Source organism: Micromys minutus, assembly GCF_963924665.1.
Source record: "Micromys minutus genome assembly, chromosome: 32".
Taxonomy (NCBI): domain Eukaryota; kingdom Metazoa; phylum Chordata; class Mammalia; order Rodentia; family Muridae; genus Micromys; species Micromys minutus.
The window spans coordinates 14,957,534-14,978,212 of record NC_137967.1 but is presented as its reverse complement, the minus strand read 5'-3'; the positions used below and the strand labels follow the sequence as shown (position 1 = coordinate 14,978,212).

General features: G+C 45.1%; 2 pseudogenes across 2 annotated transcripts; both read left to right on the top strand.

Moving 5' to 3' along the window:
• The first annotated feature begins 849 nt into the window (after positions 1 to 849).
• LOC308413393 (large ribosomal subunit protein uL6-like) lies at positions 850 to 1,430 on the top strand (annotated as a pseudogene). Its single transcript has one exon. The product of its transcript is annotated as a large ribosomal subunit protein uL6-like (transcript).
• Positions 1,431 to 2,483: 1,053 nt separating this feature from the next.
• LOC308413392 (large ribosomal subunit protein eL24-like) lies at positions 2,484 to 3,131 on the top strand (annotated as a pseudogene). The gene is made up of 2 exons: positions 2,484 to 2,536; positions 2,646 to 3,131. The product of its transcript is annotated as a large ribosomal subunit protein eL24-like (transcript).
• The last annotated feature ends 17,548 nt before the right edge of the window (positions 3,132 to 20,679 follow it).

Here is a 20,679-nt window from a genome sequence, read left to right as displayed (position 1 = left end):
CTGCATGTGCCATAGACTTCCTTGGATAAAGAGGAGCCTTGTCAATGGAAGTACACAGATCCCTGGGCAGGCATAGCAGGCAGCAGAATGAGGAAGTCCCACCATCCTTAAGGTAATGGTGAGAATATGTAACTCTGGGTCAATAGAGTTGTAAGGGAGTGAAGTAGAAATTTCTAGGTTTTTTTTTTTTTTTTTAACAACTCCATTGTCTCTAGTGATGTTTTTCTAGAAGCTGTCTTGTGAGACAGCATGTGCTGTTTTGCTAAAAACAGACACTTGAGAGGTCATGTGGTATTTAGAAAAATAACTGGAACCTCACAAACTGAGAGGATGCTCTTGCATTACTGTGCCGTGCAATGCTGGTCTTCGCTGGTCTTCTTTGGTCTTCACTTTGTAGAGAGAAATGCTCAAAAGAACTTCTTGTGATATTCTAGCTGATTCTGGCCGCTTCTGCTAACTGCAGAGCCTTGCTGTTTCCGCTGGATCATACCACCACTGATTCGGATTTGGTGTTTGCTTTTGTACTAGACTGCTAATATCCTGAAGATGAAGAGTGGAATCACCCGAAAGAAGTAGTTTTAAACAAGTCCACAACACCCTTTTCCTATTAACCTTTTTACTCCTACCTCTAGTAGTGGTTTAGAAGGGAACTTAAACAGTTTAAGAACCCTAAATAAAGTAGGTTTTGAAAAAAAAAATCTAAGCCTAAGACAATGTGGGCGTGGGAAATTTTTTAAGACCTCACCTTTAAGTAAAGAGCTACAGGTTATCAGAGGGTGCCGAGAGAGGGAAAACAAGTTTTCTTCAGATATAAGACTCCTGCCATTCTTTGCCCCATCTACTGTGAGAATGAAGACCTTTCTCAGCAATCAAAGGGTCAACATTCCAGAAAATGTCAACATCACTCTGAAGAGGCGCACAGTCATTATTTGAAGGGCCCCAGGGGAACTCTGCGGAGGGACTTCAATCACATCAGTGTAGAGCTGAGTCTTCTTGGGAAGAAAAAGAAGAGGCTCTGTGTTGACAAATGGTGGGGTAACAGAAAGGAGCTGGCCACTGTGAGAACCATCTGCAGTCATGTTCAGAACATGATCAAGGATGTTACACTGGGCTTCCGTTACAAGATGAGGTCTGTGTATGCTCACTTCCCCATCAACGTCGTTATTCAGGAGAATGGGTCTTTGGTTGAAATCCGAAATTTCTTGGGTGAAAAACACATCCGCAGGGTTCGGATGAGGACAGGTGTTGCTTGTTCTGTCTCTCAAACCCAGACGGATGAATTGATCCTTTGAAGGAAATGACATTGAACTTGTTTCAAATTCAGCGGCTCTGATTCAGCAAGCCACAGCAGTTAAAAACAAGATATCAGAAAGTTTTTGGATGGCATCTATGTGTCTGAGAAGGGAACCGGGCAGCAGGGTGACAAATGAGACCTCAGTTTCCTAGCTCCAGAAACAAGACCCTTATAACAAGTACAATTTGGGGACAATAAAAGATTTATATACTGAAAAGAAAAAAATCTGTGGAAAGCTTGGCCTGTGAAGATTCTTTCCTTTTCTTGCTCTTCTTTCTCAGGAGACTCTAAATGAGGGCCAGTGACCTCTTCCAACATTGGATCATGGCCCATGTGAGTTAGAATTACCTCCACACAAAACCACTTACGTGGAGGTTTTGTTCTTGTTCCTGAACTACTATTCTAAATCTCTACAAAGTATAAATGATCATTGTGAAACAGTGTGTTGGAACTTGTACCCCGAGATCTACATTCTAGGTCACGTATCTGTCTATAGTCTAGACATTGGCATGATCAAGCATTTCTGGTCTCAACATTACGTAGAAATTGTTTCCCATCGTCTCTGATTGATCAATAAAGGGTTGATTTAGCCTATGACCGGGCAGATAGGTAGACTGGATTTCCAATCCCTGCTAGGGGTCCGGGAGGGGGTGGAGGTGGGGGAGAGAAGAGTAGGTAAGGACCAGGAGGAAAGAAGGGAGAAGTGGTCATGAAGTGGACGGTCCAAGGGGGGTGATAAGCAGGTTGTAAAGGGCTTCACTGTGTAGACACAGCATGGAGCAGAGCAAGTCGGGGCAGGACTCAGACTGCAAGTGACAAGGAGCCTGTGGCTGGGAAGTAGATAGCTTAGAAGGTTAGGACACATGGGGACTGTCATCGTGCTCAAAGCTTGTTGATAAGCTTAATAGGTCTTTGTGTCAATTATTTGGGAAGAGATGAGGCTTTCATTATTCAATTACAGCCTACAACTATTTTTCCTAGATGTCATTCTTTCTCCAGCCTGTAGATCTGTACGACACAGGGAATTCAACATACCATGGTCTACTGTTCTGAGAGAGCATTGAAGAAGATGTCCATGTATGTACCAAGAGTACCACTGACTTCCAAAACAGAGCAATAAGGTAACATTACAGGCGATGCAGATCATGAAGGCTTTTTCTTACAGAGAGTGATCTTTTAATTAGTCAAAATGAACTTTGCGGTTAATTTCAGTTTGGCCCTTTGTGATGCCATGAACCGGTGGTTAGGATGGGATCACTGAATCTGCAGAGGTCTGAGCTCATCATCCCAAGACATGAGAAAGACATGATTAGAATTTAAACATTTGCTCTTCGCCATCTTTCCCCGGCAGGTCGACATCTACCACCACGAAGGTCGAGCTGTGCAGTTTTAGCAGGTACAAGATCTACCCGGGACACAGGCGGTACTATGCCAGGACGAACCGGAAGGTTTTCCAGTTTCTTTATGCAAATGGCGAGTCTGCATTCCTTTCCAAAAGGAATCCTCGGCAGATAAACTGGACTGTCCTTTACAGAAGAAAACACAAGAAAGGACAGTAGGAAGAAATTCAAAAGAAAAGAACCCGCCGTGCAGTCACGTTCCAGCAAGCCGTCACTGGTGTATCTCTTGCTGATATAAAGGCCGAGAGGAATCAGAAACCAGAGAAGTTAGGAAAGCTCAGCGAGAGCAGGCCGTCAGGGCTGCCAAGGAAGCAAGAGGTTAAGCAGGCATCAAGACAGCAATGGCTGCTGCCAAGGCCCCCACAAAGGCAGCACCTAAACAAAAGGTTGTAAAGCCTGTGAAGGTCTCTGCTCCCAGAGTTGGTGGCAAACGCTAAATTGGTAGATCAGAGTTTAAAATAAAGATGTCTTTAAAAAAAAAAAAGAATTAAAACATTTTCTGACTTGCACCTGCTTACAGAGAGCCCTGAACCCCAGATTTTCTGCTCAGGAAATGGTATTCTGGTCGGGACTGTGTCTCTGGGGATCTTTTATTTTTTTCTAGTTGAAACACGAAGTGGCAAATTTCACATAAGGCTTTCTGTCCCTTTATAGGATAGCCTGATTTACTCTGACATGACTTCCAATTGCATTTAAAAATGCTTTCCCGTTTTCTTTGGACTTTTGGGTTGTACTAGAAAAAAAAATGATTAATGTTCGCCTAGAAAATAAGTCGGTGCTCGAGCAACTGATGCCGAGCCCAATCCAGGGTGCCACTGCTGCGCCCCCCCCCAGCTCGTGCACTAGCACCCTCAAAAGATTCAAAGTCCAAGATGGCCCCCCAAAAGGACCAGCTGATTGTGAATCTTAAGGAAGAACAGGTCCCACAGAACAAGATCATAGTTGTTGGGGTTGTCACTGTTGTCATGGCTTGTGCCATCGGTATCTTAATGAAGGACTTGGCAGATGAGCTAGCATGCCCTTGTTGATGTCATGGAAGACAAGCTCAAGGGGCAGAAGATGGATCTCCAGCGGGGCAGGCTTTTCCTTAAAACACCAAAACACATTTCCAGTGATCTTAGGAACCCCCAGCCATAACTTCATTCTTGCTGCTGCTTAATGAGTTTGATGGAGCGGAACCTCGGTCCCCAAGGCCATCAGAGACACGTATTTTCTGATGGCTGTGACCCACAGGTTGGGAACCGCAGCTATAAAGCTATGAACACCAAATAAAGAAGTTCCCATACCCAGCACATACTCAAGGCTCCGTATTATGATCTAAGCACAGGACACCACAAAAGTCACACCATAGGACAGGTCTCACCTGGGAGGTTTATTGGGGAGAAGAGTACACAGAGGCTGCCCCTGGGCAAGGGGTGGGGGCAGGGAGAGGTACAGACAAGCTTTTCTACCTGCCCTTTTTGTTGCTAGAATAATGACTCCCCCAAGACTTACTTTTTTATGAAGAAATGCCTATGCAACAAGCCTGGGCTCATTTATTGACTAGTCTATCACTTATTTAACTGTTAAACTATTCTGTCCTCCTCAGGGTTAGGTACCTGTCCTCAGTTTCATGTTTCTCCCTCCTCTAGAGGTCGGGTGAAATCTCCTGCCTCCATCTAACATCCTAAGTTCAAATCTCTCTCTGCCAGATGTCCCACTTTCTATCTCTTGCTAATTTCCTTCTATTTCAGCTAATAGGCCATCAGCTTTTGATTGACAGGTGATGTAATAGGCCATCAGCTTTTGATTGACAGGTGATGATCCCACACAGTACATAAGAGACTCTGTCTACACGGAGCCACTGGCTTTTACAAGAGGATGTAGTGCGTGTGCACGGGGAGGATGTGGAGCCATGGTAACGGGCGAATGTGTTGCATCTTGGCAACAATGTATCCTGCTGTGGCTGGGTCCCTGAGGTAGATGGTGGAGATGCCCAACTGCTAACCCTCCTCCACAGTACGCATTGTCTGACGTTGATTTATGCTTTGAACCATGAATAGTCTTTCCATATTCCTTGGATCATTTTGTTTCCCCAGTATGAATGTTCTGGTGACGAGTAAAGCCTGCACTCCAGACGTAGGCTTTTCCACATCCCTTGGACGCAGGGCTTCCCACCAATGTGAATATTCTCATGTGGGTATAATATAAGCCACAAATGAGGGCCTTTCTATGTTCCTCATACATTCCATCATTTCACACCAATATGAATTTTCTGATGTCGACATAGTTGTGGTCCTCAGGGAAAAACTTTACCACACTCTGACACTCATAAGGGCCTTCGCCAGTGTGAACCCTCTGATGTTTGGTAAGATGGGCTCTTTGACCAAAGGCCTTTCCACAGTCCCTACATCTAAAAGGTTTCTCTCCAGCATGGATTTTCTGATGGCGACTGAGGTTTGAATGGCAACCAAAACCCTTGCCACATTCTTTACATTCATACACCTTCTTGCCGGCGCTAACCACGTAATAATGAATATTCTGGTGGTTGGTCAGACTTGAGCCACGACTAAAAGCCTTTCCACAGACTCCACACACATAAGCCTTTTCCCCAGTGTGGATTTTCTGATGTGACGTGAGATGTGACTTCTGTGTGAACGCTTTTCCGCACCCGTGACAGGTGTATGGTCTCTCACCGGTGTGAACTCTGTGGTGTCTCGTCAAGTTTGACCTCAAAGTAAAGGACTTCCCGCATTCCTTACAGTCATGGGACCTCACCCCGGTGTGAATGCGTGTGTGTACCCGAAGATGTGAATGGAACTTAAAAGGTTTGCCACAGTGCTTACATTTAAAAGGTCTCTCTCCAGCATGGACTTTCCGGTGAAGACAGAGGCCCGAATGACAACCAAACTCCTTGCCACATTTCGTGCATTTGTACGCTTTCCTGCTCGTATCGGCTGCGTGATAATGAACATTCTGGTGACTGGTCAGGCTTGAGTCACAGTTAAAAGCCTTGCCACAGACTCCGCACACGTAAGCTCTCTCTCCAGTGTGAGTTTTCTGATGTGACGTGAGATGTGCCTTCTGCGTGAACGCTTTCCCGCACCCGTGACACCTGTAGGGCCTCTCACCTGTGTGGATTCGTCGATGTCGCGTCAGGTTTGACTTCAGAGCGAAGGACTTCCCGCATTCCTTACAGTCGTGGGACTTCTCACCGGTGTGAACTTGCTGAAGGCCTGGCGTTCCTCTAGATTCCTTCTCTTGCTGAGGTGTCTCAGGACAGTGAGCTGGCCGACAGTGATCGCGCTCCCATTCAGGAACAAGGATTTCCCCACACTCCTTGTCTTTGTGGAAATTGTTACCAGGGTGAGTTAGCTGACGAGGATTACGGTCAGATCCCACACTGTGGGCTTTTTCACATTGAATTTCCATAGCTTTCTTTCCTGCATTAAGTCTCTGGGGATTGAAAACTATACCCTGGTCAGCAGTGAGCAATTTTTCGTAGGCGGCTGCCAGTTCCTTAAAATAGTCCTGATTTTGATGCGTTTGAAACTGATTTGTGCCTTTCCTGTCATCTCCAAAGCAGAAATCTTCAAGACTGTGTTTTCTAAAATATTCTTTCATTTTCCACTGAGATAATCCGTCATGTGTGCGAGGTTTTCCCAATAATTTCTTGTTCTGAGAACTGAAGTCTCTGTCTGAAAGATAAATTCACAGCGTTTATCCAATACCAGATAAAGCATCCGATATAAATATTAGAGTATACTATGAAAGAGATGAACGACTTTAAAGATGGCAGAGTTATGAATATGAAAGAGGAGCAGGAAGTCAGTATAAAATCCACAGAGCTGATAGAGCTGGGTGGGCGAGAAAGCCATAAAGTTCTCCTTTGACCGTACTGGGAAAAAAAAAAAAACGATTGCCGAGTAACTGATCGGGAAGAGAAAAACACACACTCGGTTGTTTCCACTCCGCGTGACCTACTCACGTCAGCAAACTAATAGTTACCACAAGAGTTTCAGGAATGGACGCATGACAACAGAAGGAGGGTGTGTTTAAGACGAAGCCAATGACGTCACACATACCAGGGAACCCGCAGGCACAGACGAAGAGAGCCGACCATGTAACAGGAGTGTAACATGCGCATGGTCTGATCCGTTCCGTCTGCGCAGGAATGACCCCATACCTGACTCCACATGACTTTCAATACCAGCTGAAGAAACCCAGCAGAGCTGGATGAGCGGAATGGGAAACAAAAAAACCACACTGGGGGGATAGCCCAGTGGTAGACCCTCTTTAGTGTGGAGCTCATTACACAGAGGTTGAAGACCATGCCCCAGACATGGAGGATAATAAAGAGTTTCATGATACATGATGGGCGGATGCTTAAAAGAACCAACTGCATAAAGGAAACACAAGCAAGGAGAGAGAAGACTAAAACAAAATTAACAAGCGGGCTGGAGAGTTGGCTCAGTTCCCATGGACTCTGCCGCCCCCCTTCAGGCCTACTCAGGCACTACATTCATGTGGTGCACATACTAACACATAGACAAACACACACACAAAGGTTTTCATTCTTTTTTTTTTTTTTTTTAATTAATTCAAAAGGAAGTGGGGATAGAGAGAGGTCACAATTCCCTAAGAGAATGAAGAAGTTTGTAAATATCGGAATGAAACTTATCGGGAATAAGAGGAAAGACTTAATGTTGAGGTTTGGTCTGCTGTGGTAGGGAATGTTAAATTCCCTGGTTGCCTCAGGAACAAGAGAATCCTCACATACACCAAGTGATGCTATGTTGAAGAGTAAAAAGTTGTCAAAGGACACTGATTCCTTGCCCTAGGGCCCTCGCCTCTGCAGGTAATTGCTCCCGGAAGTTTCTTGAGATTTGAGTTCCCAAAATAACCACAGAAGGTCCAGATGACCTCTGTGGAATGTTTCAACGCCCTAGGTGTGCCCCGGGTGTACGGCTAAAAAAATGTATGATTCTTCCCCTTTGAATTTCCTCATTGTCCCCTTTGAATTTCCTCATTCCCCGTCCTCCCCCTCTTTTGTGGTTTTTGCCTTTATAAGCCCGTTACAAGTTCAGGCCGGGGTCGAACTCCTCTACCCCTGCGTGGTGTATGAGTCTCGACCCCAGCATGCTGGCCTGAGATCTCACTCTGTTTCACTTTCAATAAACTTCCTCATGTGATTGCAGCAAGTCTGGTCTCGGTGCCTCGCTGGGTGCACGCCTCTCCTGAGATTTGAGTGAGGGTCTCCCTTCGGGGGTCTTTCAATGTGACGTTGCTCTGTCATTTCTAAGTATTGATTGAATGAAGACGCAGACAGCCTATAGCTGGGTAGAAGAGAGGTAGGCGGAGCTTTTGGTTCCTTGGCTTGGGGTCTTAGGAAAGACCATGACAGGGAAGAGAAGAAGAAGGTAGAGAGAAAAAAGACTCCGTGGGGTAGGTGAGCCATGAACCCACTGCCATGAGGGCTGGCCAATTGGATTTAAGAGTGGCCCATTTAGAACATGGAAGTTATAGCTTGGAGTTATCGATAGAGTAGTAGACACTAATAGCTTAGATATCTAATAGATACTAATAGACATCTGCCCAGGCCCAATGCTGTTTAAATGGTTATTATATATAGTTTTGGGTCTTTTATCTGTGAACTAAATGACCAAAGGTGGGGTAGAAACCCGATCGAGATTAAATATTTTATACAACAACTTGATCCAAACCATCCACAAAATAGTGACCAGCGGAGGCAAAGAGCTGCATGTGCCTCCGTAACGTGAAGGACAGAGCGTGCATACATGGAACGGTATCTGACATGGCCGAGAGGTAATCTGGAAAAGCTTTATTCTAAAAGTCACGTCTTTTCAGACTCATGTCTTTGGCCAGTGAAAAGCTATTTCCATGATATTCTTGCCCATTCAGATGCTAAGCCATTATACTGTCTCGTGTATATCAATCAACACAAGCTAGAGTTATCTGAGAGGCGGGAGTCTCAACTGAGAACATGCCACCATAAGATCAGGCTGTAGAGAACTTTCTTAATTAGTAATTGATGGGGGAGGACCCAGCACGTTGTGGGTGGGGCCAGCCCTGAGCGGGTGGTCCCGAGTCCTATAAGCAGGTTGGGCAAGCCATGATGAACAAGTCAGTAAGCAGCATCCCTCCATGGCCTGTGCATCAGGTTACTGCCCTGTGTGAGTTCCCATCCTGACTTCCTCCAACAGACTATGGTGTGGAAGTGTAAGCCAAATACACCTTTTCCTCCCCAGCCTGCCTTATGGTCACGGTGTCTTATCGTCACAACTGACCCCTAAGACAGTTGTCATCTCTCCTGATGACTGTCTTGTTCTACCCCAGCTCCCACTCACCTGGATGAAGTCCTCTCATCTCGGCCCTCAAAAGCATCCAGGGGTCTTGTCCTTTTTCCAACGAAAAGAACAGACGTGGCCGATAAACACAAAGTCCTGCCCAGAAGATTTAAAACAAAAAACAAAAAATAAAAAAGACATGGGTAAGAATTATCTGGTTCCTTGGTTATTATGAGAGAATATTAAGAGAAAGTCAAAAAACCATTTCTGAGGGGTGAGGGAGATGGAGGGTCCCACCAGGAGTGACTATTGCTTGTGGCGAGCTTTTGGGGTCACTTGGCAAGAGTTTGACATTGGGCCAGGACAAGGAAGTAGGGCTACTCCAGGCAGGAGTTTGACATTGGGCTAGGACAGGGAAGTAAGACTAGACAGGAATCTGATTTTAGGCTAGAACAAAGGAGGTTTCAGGCAAGAGTCTGACCTTGCCTAGGACTGGGAAGTAGGTTCAGATAATCCTGATCATTTATAAGCCCTTAGAAACAGTGATTGTGGGATTTTGTTTATGGCCTGGCTTGTTCCCTTAACCTAGAACTGACCTCATTATTACTTCAGTGTAGGTATAAAAGCAGACTGGAAGAATTAAACCTGCTTTCAACCTCAGAACTGGCTGGGGTCATCCTGCAGTTTTGTCTAATCTGCTCTTTTTTAATCCTCGCTCCTGCCCAGGGGAACCTGTTCTTGGACTGAGCCAGTCTTGGTCAAGCTAATTCTGTAAAGTACAAATCAACTTCAGAGGAACTCCCATGAGGCTTTAAAAAAAGACCCTGTTACTGCTGCAAGACCATCTAGGGTTGAGCTCTGAGCCTTACCCACAGCGAGGAGATGGCTGTAGCTCTCCAGCATCACGTCTCTGTACAAACTCCTCTGTTCCAGGCTCAGACACTCCCACTCCTCCGGAGAGAAGTCTACGGCCACATCTCGGAACGTCACCAGTCCCTAAAAGGATACACCAAAATATCGGAGGTGACCCTAAGGAAAACGTTTAGATGGGAGGGGGAAACGCTGAGAAACGAGCAGAGAAAATGAGTGAGCGACCGGAACTGGTAGTCTGGAGGACGTTAGGAAGAAACATGGGAGTGAATTCCCCAATCTCGTTACCCAACACACGGATAATAAATCAATAAAAATAAATAAATCCAATAATAAAAACAGCATGGTATGGGCACAAAATTAGCCATGTTGATCAAGAGAACTGCACTGATGACCCAGATGTAAGTCATGCTCCTAAGGACACCTGATTTTTGATAAAGGAGCCAGAAACACACACCAGAAAAGAAGACAGCATCTTCAGTAAATGATGCTGATCAAATTGGATGGCTGAGGAATCCAAACTGATCCATGCTGATCACCCAAGCACAAAGTCAACTCCAAATGGATCAAAGATCTCAGCATAAGCCCTGATACAACGATATTGACGGCAGAAACATTGAGGAACGGCCCCTGAACTCATCAGCACAGGGAAAGATTCTCTGAACAGGACACTGTTAACACAGGCACAGAGATAAACTATTAAAAAATTGGAGCCTTAGGAAACTTGGGACACTATTATTCAAAGTCACAGCTTAAAGAATGTGGATTTTACCAACTGCACATCCCATAGAACGCTGATATCCAAACTGTATAAAGAACTCGAGAAACTAGGTGTCCAGAAAACAACCCAGTTTAAAATGGGACAAGGATCTAAACGGAACTCCCAAGAGCAAGCTCAAATGTCTGGGAAACATTTAAAAAGAAATGTCCAACTTCCTTAGCTGTCGTGGTAATCAAAACTACTTTGAGACTCACCTTACCCCAGTAAGAAGGGCTAAGATCAATAAAACGACAGTTCATGCTGGTGAGGATATGGAGGAAGGGTGACACTCACCATCGCGGGTGAGACTGAAAACTTGTACAGCCACTGTGGAAACCAGTGTGGTGGTTCCTCAGGAAGATGGGCATCATCAGTCTGCCTCGAGACCAAGCTGTACCACTCCCTCCTGGGCATATACCCAGAGATGCTTTAACCTATCACAAAGACACTCAACCATACTCACTAAAACTGGAAACAACCTACAGTCCCTCAACAGAAGAATGGATAGAGAAAATGTGGTATATTTACACAATGGAGTATTACTCAGCCATTTAAAAAAAATATATATATATATATATATTAGGCTGGAGAGATGGCTCAATGGTTAAGAACATTGACTGATCTTCAGAGGTCCTAAGTTCAAATCCCAGCAACCATATGGTGGCTCACAACCATCTGTAAAGGGATCTGATGCCTTCTTCTGGTGTGCCTGAAGACAGTTACTGTGTACTTATATACATAAATAAATAAATATTTTTAAAAAATGATATCATGAAATTTGCAGGTAAATGGATGGAACTAAAAAGAGAAAAATCATCTTCGAGGTATAACAGACCCAGGAAGACAATATGGTACATATTTGCTGATATGTGAATATTAGCTGTTAGGTCAAGCTAACCCGTAGAATCATAGAGGAGAGGTATAGAGTACGGGACTAGAGGGAACAGAAAGGTCTCATTTGGAAAGAGAAACAGAATAGACAGCTATGGGAGACTGGGGGTTGCTGGCACAGAAAGATCAAAAGGGGAGAGGGACAGGAAAAACTAGGGCCCATTCGAGGGGTCCTATGGAATCCTCATACAGTAGAAATGTCCTAAAATACATACATATATCTAAGCAATCTAAATGAAATCCCCCAAATAACGGGGGACACAGAGTCCCAGTCGGCCATCTCTCGTCACCACACGAAGCAGCCAGAACCAGAACTGAATTGCATCTGACTGATCATGACAGCTTGATTGTTGGCACCATGGGAATCTCCAAACAACCAGGGCTGTTGTCAAGACCAGAGGTGCTTGTCCACAACTGACCTAGGTGATGAAGACCACGCCCACTCCACTCACCGAACGCGGAGGTCGAGCTGCTACCTACATGGGGCCTTCAGCTCCTTGCGCTGTTGGCACTGGAAATACTCGGCATACATCAAAAGAGAAACACAGACACCGAGCCAGCCACAAACCCTTTGATCTGCAGTGGCGTCCTGCCTGCAAGCCACGCATGCTACAGCAACGGTGGCACATAGCTTGTGGCGGTAACCAACCAGCATCTGCTTTGACTTAAGGCCCACTCCACAGTATGGAATTAATACCTAACACTGCTTGGGTGACCAAAAACCAGAGATTAGCCTAGAAACCTAGGGTAAAACCAAATATTACCATTAAAAAAAAAAAAAAAAAAAAGTAGCAGTAAAAGGACTCCTGGTGACGTTTCGCTGTCCTTGCTCAGCCATCTTCTGAGACGCTTCCTCCTGCACAAGATGGGAACAAAGACCGAGGCCCACAGAGAATGAGAGACCTGGGAACACTCGGCCCTAAACGGGGTGTCTTCATCAAACCCCCTACCCCCCATGGCTTAGGGAGCTATGACAAAGAGAAGGTGGAAAGAGTATAAGAGCCAAAGGGGACAGAGGACAACAAGAGAACAAGGCCCTCTGAATCAGTGTGAGCAAAGCTCACATGAACTCAGAGGCCGAGGCAGCATGCGACCTTTGCATCCTTCATATATGTTACATATCAAGGCTTCCAGATTGACAGGATGGTGACACAGTTTGTGAGAGCAAATGTGACGGGCAAGCCGGCGCAGAGAGGCTCCTCCACCTTGTGTTTGTTCGCTTTCGTTTTGTTATTTTTAAGGACAGGGCTTCTCTGTGTGGCTCTGGCTGTCCGAGAATTCACTCTGTAGACCAGGCTGGCCTGGGACTCAGAGATCCTCCTGCCTCTGCCTCCCACGTGCTGAGATCAAAGGGACTTGTCACTACTGTCCAGTTCCATCTTGTATTCTTGCTGAGGCCATTTCAGGTTTAGCCAGAATTTGATCTTGGGAAGAACCCCACGGAAAACTACCCAACTCTATTCTAGGAACCCAAGATTAAAATGCTAACGTATCCAACTTACCTGTGCGGAGACTTCTCCAGCTAATTGTTTAACTTAGTAAAGTTCTTGCCCCCCCCCCGCTCCATTACCCCCCCCCCCCCGGCTGCTGAGTGAGAGGCTGGGGCATGGTCTCTGCCTTCAAAACCCCTGTGCTCTGGACACTTGGTGCTGCACTTGGGTCCGGAATACCTGAGTGTACTCCCAGCTAGCTGGAATAAAGACTTCCAACTGGCATACTTAAATTAAATTATGAAAATTCCTTAGAGATCCGTTCCTTAATACTTCATACGAAGTACCTTCCAATCAACACATGCTCCATGGGCCAATAATAGCCAAATAATAACAATAATAATAACAACAACCACAACAGCCACACTTCTCACTGTCTCTGAACCATCCTTAGCTGTCAAAAGGCTCATGACGGAGATGAGACTTAAAGAGCAGAGCCTTTTCTGATAAACCTTCTTTGAACTGCAGATGTCAAGAACTCTCTCTGTGTTCTTGCTTATTCTTCATGTCACAGACAGATAAAGGCAACATTCTAACCCCTGTGAACTCAATGTCCCATAACTTCTTCCAAAGGCATCACCAAGTGCCACACCAAAGTGAATCCCAACCAGTGGCACACCCTGTCTTGATTAATTGAAATGTCCTATTCTAGGAACTCAATGAAAACATTCTTACCCTCTGTTCCCTTTAGCCACACAGTTGCACCTTGGAACACCATGGTTCGCAAAGGAAAGTCTAGTACCCCCTTTACAGAAATGGCTTTCTCCTTTGGTGCTTTGTCAGAAGGCTAGAACATGAACAATGGGGGCCAGCTCTGGACGGCCTCACACCCATGCCTCACCAGTCAGAAGAAACTCAGAGAAGCAGTTTAACAACAACAACAACAATAGATATTCACACGCTACCTTGGGAGACAATTCCAACTTACCTGGGCCATGGTTTAAAACTTCCGGGGTTGACTAGTGTTCTTCTGGGTTCCACTGTCATCAGAGTAGAGCTTGAGAAAGCTAAGAGGCAAGAACCATGAGAGGTTAGGGTTTCTCTGAAGTTTGTCTTAGTTACTGTTCACAAACTGCTGCGAATTGAAACTATGGTCAAGAAAGACCAAGATAGGGGCCTGGAGAGATGGCTCAGCTGTTAAGAGCACTGACTGCTCTTCCAGAGGACCTGAGTTCAAATCCCAGCAACCACATGGTGGCTCACAACCATCTGTAATGGGATCTGATGCCCTCTTCTAGTGTGTCTGAAGACAGTCACAGTGTGCTCATACATAAAATAAACAAATCTTTAAAAAGAAAGAAAGACCAAGACAACTCTCTTAAAGGAAGTATTTGATTGGGGCCTGACTTCAGTTTTAGAGGGTTAGTCCACAATGATCATGGCAGGAAACAGGCACGGTGGGGAAGCTGTAGCAGAGAGCTTCACATCTTAATCCAAAGGCAGCAGTCAAAGTCACAGAGACAGACACTGGGCCTGGCATGGGCTTCTGAAACCTCAAAGGCCATCTGCAGTGACTCACCTCTTCCAACAAGGCTACGCCCCCTAATCCTTCCCAAATTGCTCTACTAACCGCAGGGCTCCAAAGTAGCTTAGGACAAAGAGCACAGGGCTGCTCTTCCAGAGGACCCAGGCTCAACTCCTGGCACCCACATGAGAGCTCACAACTGTCTCTACCTTCAGTTCCAGGGGATCCAAGGCTCTCCCCGACTTTAGTGGGCCCTATACACAGATGATAAACAAATATACATTTAGGCAAAATACCCATATACATAAAATAGTCAAATAAAAATAAGTTTTAAAACATGAAAACTAAACCTCAATGTGAAGTGGTAAATGTTTGCAAAGATTGTACGTCTATAAAGAATTGAATTTCTATGTAGACGATGAAGACGAGTAAGAAAGAACCTTTTAGGACAAGCTGCAGAAAACAAACAAACAACAGAAAAACAAAACAAAAAACCCGAGGTACTAATAGGGAATTAAAATTACAACTAAAAATTCACATTAATGGAAACGTAAAAGCGAAACCTATTAGGAAGTCCTGAAAAACACTTTAGCGGCATCCCTGAACACCCCGTACCCCATGTGTCTCTCATTCACCAATAACCTTCTGTAGCTAGTCTTTGCTACTGTGTGGGTTCTTCTTTTTCCCACCCTCCATTCCCCACCCCCACTTCACCCCCTAACACTAGATAGGAGAGAAAGAAGGAAAGAGGAGACCTTTGAGTTTAATTTCTTCCTCTTGTTTCTTCTACTGACAAACTGCAGCCAATTGATGGCAGTTGGTCACTTACGGGGGTGATGGCCAAATGCTGCCCACCTAGGGAGCTCTAGCATTTATACACTCCCAGAATTCCAAACACCACACAATTGCAGAAAACTGTCTCCATCCAGTAAAACCATGCCTCCGCTAGAGCGTGAGTCAAATCTGAATATACTCACCCCAGGAATTAAAACAAAAACATGCTCTTATAATATTTCTGTGGGTTTTACAACCCCAAATTCCAGAATTCTCACTTCAGGGTTTCTTTGTGTAGCCCTGGCTGTCCTGGAAATCACAACTCAGGGATCCACCTGCCTCTGCCTCCCAAGTGCTGGGATGAAAGGTGTGTTCCTTCTTTCTTCTCCTCCTCTCCCTCCTCTTCCTCCTCCTCCTCCACCTCCACCACCACCACCACCACCACCACCACCACCACGTGTGATTCACATTCAGAGGCTAATACTTAGAATCATCACACAAGCACTACAGTGTTACCCTCCCCTTCATTAGGCTACCCAGAACTTTGGTGCCTCCCCATTAACCCATGAAATCCTATCCGTGCCTAGTTTCTCTCAATCCACTTCCCTTCCACACACCAGGTCTTACCAGGGTATCACACGCTAGGACTTCCATTGCTCACTGGTACCCACAGGGCTCGGCAGGCGGCTTCCTCTCATCACACTGCCCCGGTTGGTTTGGTCTTAAACACTCAGGTCTCACAATGGGATTCGCTTTGGGGTTCCGAAACGCCAGACGCTCCTCAGTTGCCTCCCACCCACAGCTTCGCGCGCTCCCAGCCAGCAAACAAGCGTGCAGACAGCGTCTAAACCGCTTCTCAGGTGGGTCTGATAACACAAGCCTAGGGTCCACCACGAGACCCGCCGCTGGCCAAGTCTTGAACTACATTTCCCAAGAGCCCCTGCGACGCTGTACGTCACCAGAGGGGTAGCAGTAGCCAACGTGGACTGGGTTGTGTGAAAGAAAACCTGCCTGTGAAGGACCTACTGACAAGGTGGGGACGAGCAGGCAGAGTGAGAGTTTCATCCTTCCATGTCCTTATATGGGCTTCCAGAAAAGAGCGTGGCCCAGTTTAGAACTGGATTCAAGATCTAGACTAAAGATGTGTCTTCCTCATTCAAAGATCCAAATTCAAAGTAGATCTTCCCACTTCGGATTAAGCAGAAATCCCTCAGAGGTGTGCCCCCTATTTTGGGGGTTTTAGTCAATTCCAGATGTAGCCAACCTGACAACTAAGAATTAGTGACTCTATTAATTTCACTGTATGAAGGAAAAAGTTGTTCTCCAAAATAATGATAATAAATTTATAAAAAAAAAAAAAAAAAAACTAAAATATAAGGTACAGAATGGTTAGATATTATGCAATACTTAGTATGTAACGTGAATAAAATATAACTTACCATCCGATAGTCAAAAACAATATCAAGACACAGTTATTAAATAAATGATATTTCAGATCGGGAGAGGAAGGATATGATACAGTTAGACTTTCATTGAACACAGTAATTTTGAGAAGGGTCTGTAACAATGTTTATGTCTTAGTTAGGGTTGCTATTGGTGAAATGAAACACCATGACCAAAGGAACTTGAGGAGAAAAGGGTTTATTCAGCTTAGGCTTCCCCATTAACGTTTGTCATCAAAGGAAGTCAGAAAGGACTTCAAACAGGGCAGGAACCTGGAGGCAGGAGTTGATACAGGTTACAGAGGGGTAATGCTTAATGGCTTGCTCAGCCTGCTTTCTTCTAGAAACCATGATCACCAGCCCAAGCATGGTTCCACCCACAATAGGCTGGGCCCTCCCCCATCAATCAAGCAAGAAAATGTTGTATAGGCTTGCCTACAGCCAGGCCTCATGAAGGCACTTTCTCAGCTCCCTCTTTCCTGATATCTCTTGCTGATACCTCTTTGAAAGTTGGCATAAGACCAGCCAGTACAGAATCATAAAGAGAGAGTGACTATTTTAAAAGTAATTTTATTATTAACCCAAAGATGAAATCTTCCTTGACAAATATAAAGGCTAAAAGTTGGTATTTTATCTTCCATATTCACAACTTTGAATTTTGTAAAAATTTGACAGTGTAGGAATATAAAATTGGATCCGTTTACTGACTTCGGCCCTCTGAGTGGAGATTTTACATTTAATATGGAAGCTGCCACATTTAAAAAAAAAAAAAAGTCAAATGTTTATTTGAATGTTTGGCTAAAGAATGTGTAAAAGTAGTGACACCTGATATCCCTTCAGTTGGTGCCCATGAGGACATTTTAAAGTTCAGGGGAATTGCTAGGTTGGAGTGGGTACACTGTGTAAAACCTAATCCTCCATGGTAGGAAGGCCCAGAAGATAGGACCTTCATCCTATAGGACACAAACTTATCCTATACAGGTCACCAGCATTTGAAGAGTTTTGTTCTTGCCCTTTTCCTTGTGTAGACCATAGGTTTGGAGAGGCAGCTGCTCACTTGGATGAATTTAATGCAATGGGCTTAACTAGATCTTGAGGTAGCAGAGGCCCACGTGGCAGCAAGTTACACGAGGAAGTTGCTCAAATGCCTATGGTTTCTACTCTTACCATGCGGTTTCTGGCCAAACATGCACCTATAGCCTCCTGGGGTGAGGCCTATGTTCTGTTGACTGAGGAAGAGAGGACCAGAGCCTGGTGGACTGATGATTCTGTACACTGTACAGGCACTGCCCAGAAGTGGACAGCAGTAGCATTACTCTTTTCCAAGACAGCCCTGAAGGACACCACTGAAGGGAAATCTTCACAGTGGGCAGAGCTTCGGGCAGTGCACGTGGTCACACAGTTTGTTTAGAAGAAGAAATGGCCAGATGTGGGATGGTTCCCTGATTCATGGACTGTAGTCAATGGATTGGCTGGATGGTCAGGGACTTGGAAAGACCATGATTGAGAATTTGGTGAGAGGGGCTGGAGAGATGGCTCAGCGGTTAAGAGCACTGACTGCTCTCCCAGAGGTCCTGAGTTCAATTCCCAGCAACCACATGGTGGCTCACAACCATCTGTAATGGGATCCGATGCCCTCTTCTGGTGTGTCTGAAGACAGCTTAATGTACTCACATACATAAAATAAATATTTTTTTAAAAAAAGAAAAATTGGTGAGAAAGACATCTGGGGAAGAAGTATTTGGATATATCTCTCTAAATGTGCAAAAGATGTGAAGATGATTGTGTCTCATATAAATGATTATCAAAAGGTGACTTCAGCCAAGGAGGAGTTAAATAATCAAGTGGATAAAATGACCTGTTCTGTGGACAGCCAGCCTTTTTGCCCTGCCATCCCTGACATTGCTCAATGGGCACATGAACAAAGTAGCCATGGTGGCCGAGATGGAGGTTATGCTTGGGCTCAACAACATGAACTTCCACTCACCAAGGCTGACCTGGCTACAGCTGCTGCTGAATGCCAGATCTGCCAACAGCAGAGACCAACACTGAGTTCTAAACATGGTGCTATTCCCGGGGTGACCAGCCAATGACCTGGTAACATATTGACTACATTGGACCACTTCTTCCTTGGAAAGGACACTTTGTCTTTTCTGGAGTAGAGACTTATTCTGGTTATGGATTTGCCTTTCCTACACGTAACGCTTCTCCCAGAACCACCATCCGTGGACTTACAGAATGCCTTATCCACGGTCATGTTATTCCACACAGCATTGCTTCTGACCAAGGAACTTATTTCACGGCCAGAGAAGTGCGACAGTAGGTCCACGATCATGGAAGAATCCACTGGTCTTACCATGTTCCCCATCATCCTGAAGCTACTGGTCTGATAGAAAGATGGATTGGACTTTTGAAGAAATAGCTACAGTGACAATTAGGTGCAGCATCCTGGAGGGTAGAGCAGGGACCTCCAGAAGGTCGTGTATGCCTTGAATCGGAATCCAATTTATGTCTCTGTTTCGTCCATAGCCATGACCCAAGGGTCCAGGAACCAACAGGTGGAAAAGGAAATACTTCACTTCACTATCACCCCTATTGACCCACTAGGGAAAGGTTCACTTCCTATTCCTGTGCCCTTAAATTCTGCTGTTCTAGAAGTTTTGGTTCCTGAGTGGAGAGTGCTCCTGTCAGGAGACAACTATCCCACTGAACTGGAATCTCACACTTCCCCCTGGCTACTTTGGGTGTCTAATGCCCTTTAGCCAATAGCTTTCAATAGACATAACAGTGTTCAGATGGGTGATTGGTCCAGATTACCACTGATCCAGATTGCTGAGGAGAAACTGGAGTACTTCTCAACATGGAGATAAGAAAGATTATGTCTGGCGGGCAGGAGATCCTGTAGGGCATTTCCTGGTGCTACCATGTCCTGTGGTTAAAGTCAATGGGAAACTACAACAGCCTGATCCAGGCAGGACGACAAAGGGTATGGTCCCATCAGGAGTGAAGGTATGTACCACTTGTCCTCCTGTGGTTTTTGCCGAGTGTAGAGGAAATACAGAATGGGTAGTTAGAGAAAGGTAGTTATAAATACCAGCTAAGAGCACGTGACCAGTTGCAGTTTATGGCCGACATGTTTCTGTCAAATTTTGTTGAAGTACTTGTGTTTTTTTTCTCCAACATCTTTATCATGTGATATGATGCCAGTTAAGAGGATATCAATGGTTATTATATTTAAGTTTGAGATACTAAAAGAATGTCCCTCAAGAGACACTGTCCTCCTAAATTCATAATGCATTTGAGGCTGTACAAAGTATGATTTTTATTAGACATAATTATGACCTGCCTATCTATTTTTTTAAAAAACAACTCCTTGATTCTTGGAAGTTTCCATTGGTTAGACAGCCATTGTTGGACTAGCTGGACTCCAGCCTGTAAGCCAGTCTAATAATCGTGTGTGTGTGCCACAAATTATCATGAGCAGCTAGTCAATTATTCCAGAAATATGTAGTAACCCCTTAGAAACAAATTTCTATGTCCGAAGTCTCTGTTGAGCAACCCCACAGTGGTATAAAATCTCATTACCACAAGTATAAATCTCATTTCCACAAATATTGAGAGAGGGAGGGAGGGAGGGAGGGAAGGAGGGAGGAAGAAGGTTGAAAGAAGAGAGGTAGAAGGAAGAAAAGAGGAGGACGGGGAAGGAGGAAAGGGATGAGAGAGGTGGGAGGGAAAGGATGAAAGAGAAGGTGGGAGGGAGAGGATGAAAGAGAAAGAAGGTGGGAGGGAGGGAGGGACAAGGAAAGAAAGAAGGTGGGAGGGAGAGGGAGAGAAAAAAGGTGGGAGGGAGAGGGGGAAAGGATGAGAGGGGAGAAAGAAGAGAAAGGGAGGGAGAGGGAGAGCAGGAGAAAGAGAGGGAGAGGCATTCTTGGTCCCCCTGCCATTGGACTACATTTCCCAGAGTCATCGGGTGCAGAACTCCCTTCGCTTCCGTTTCCTCGCGAGA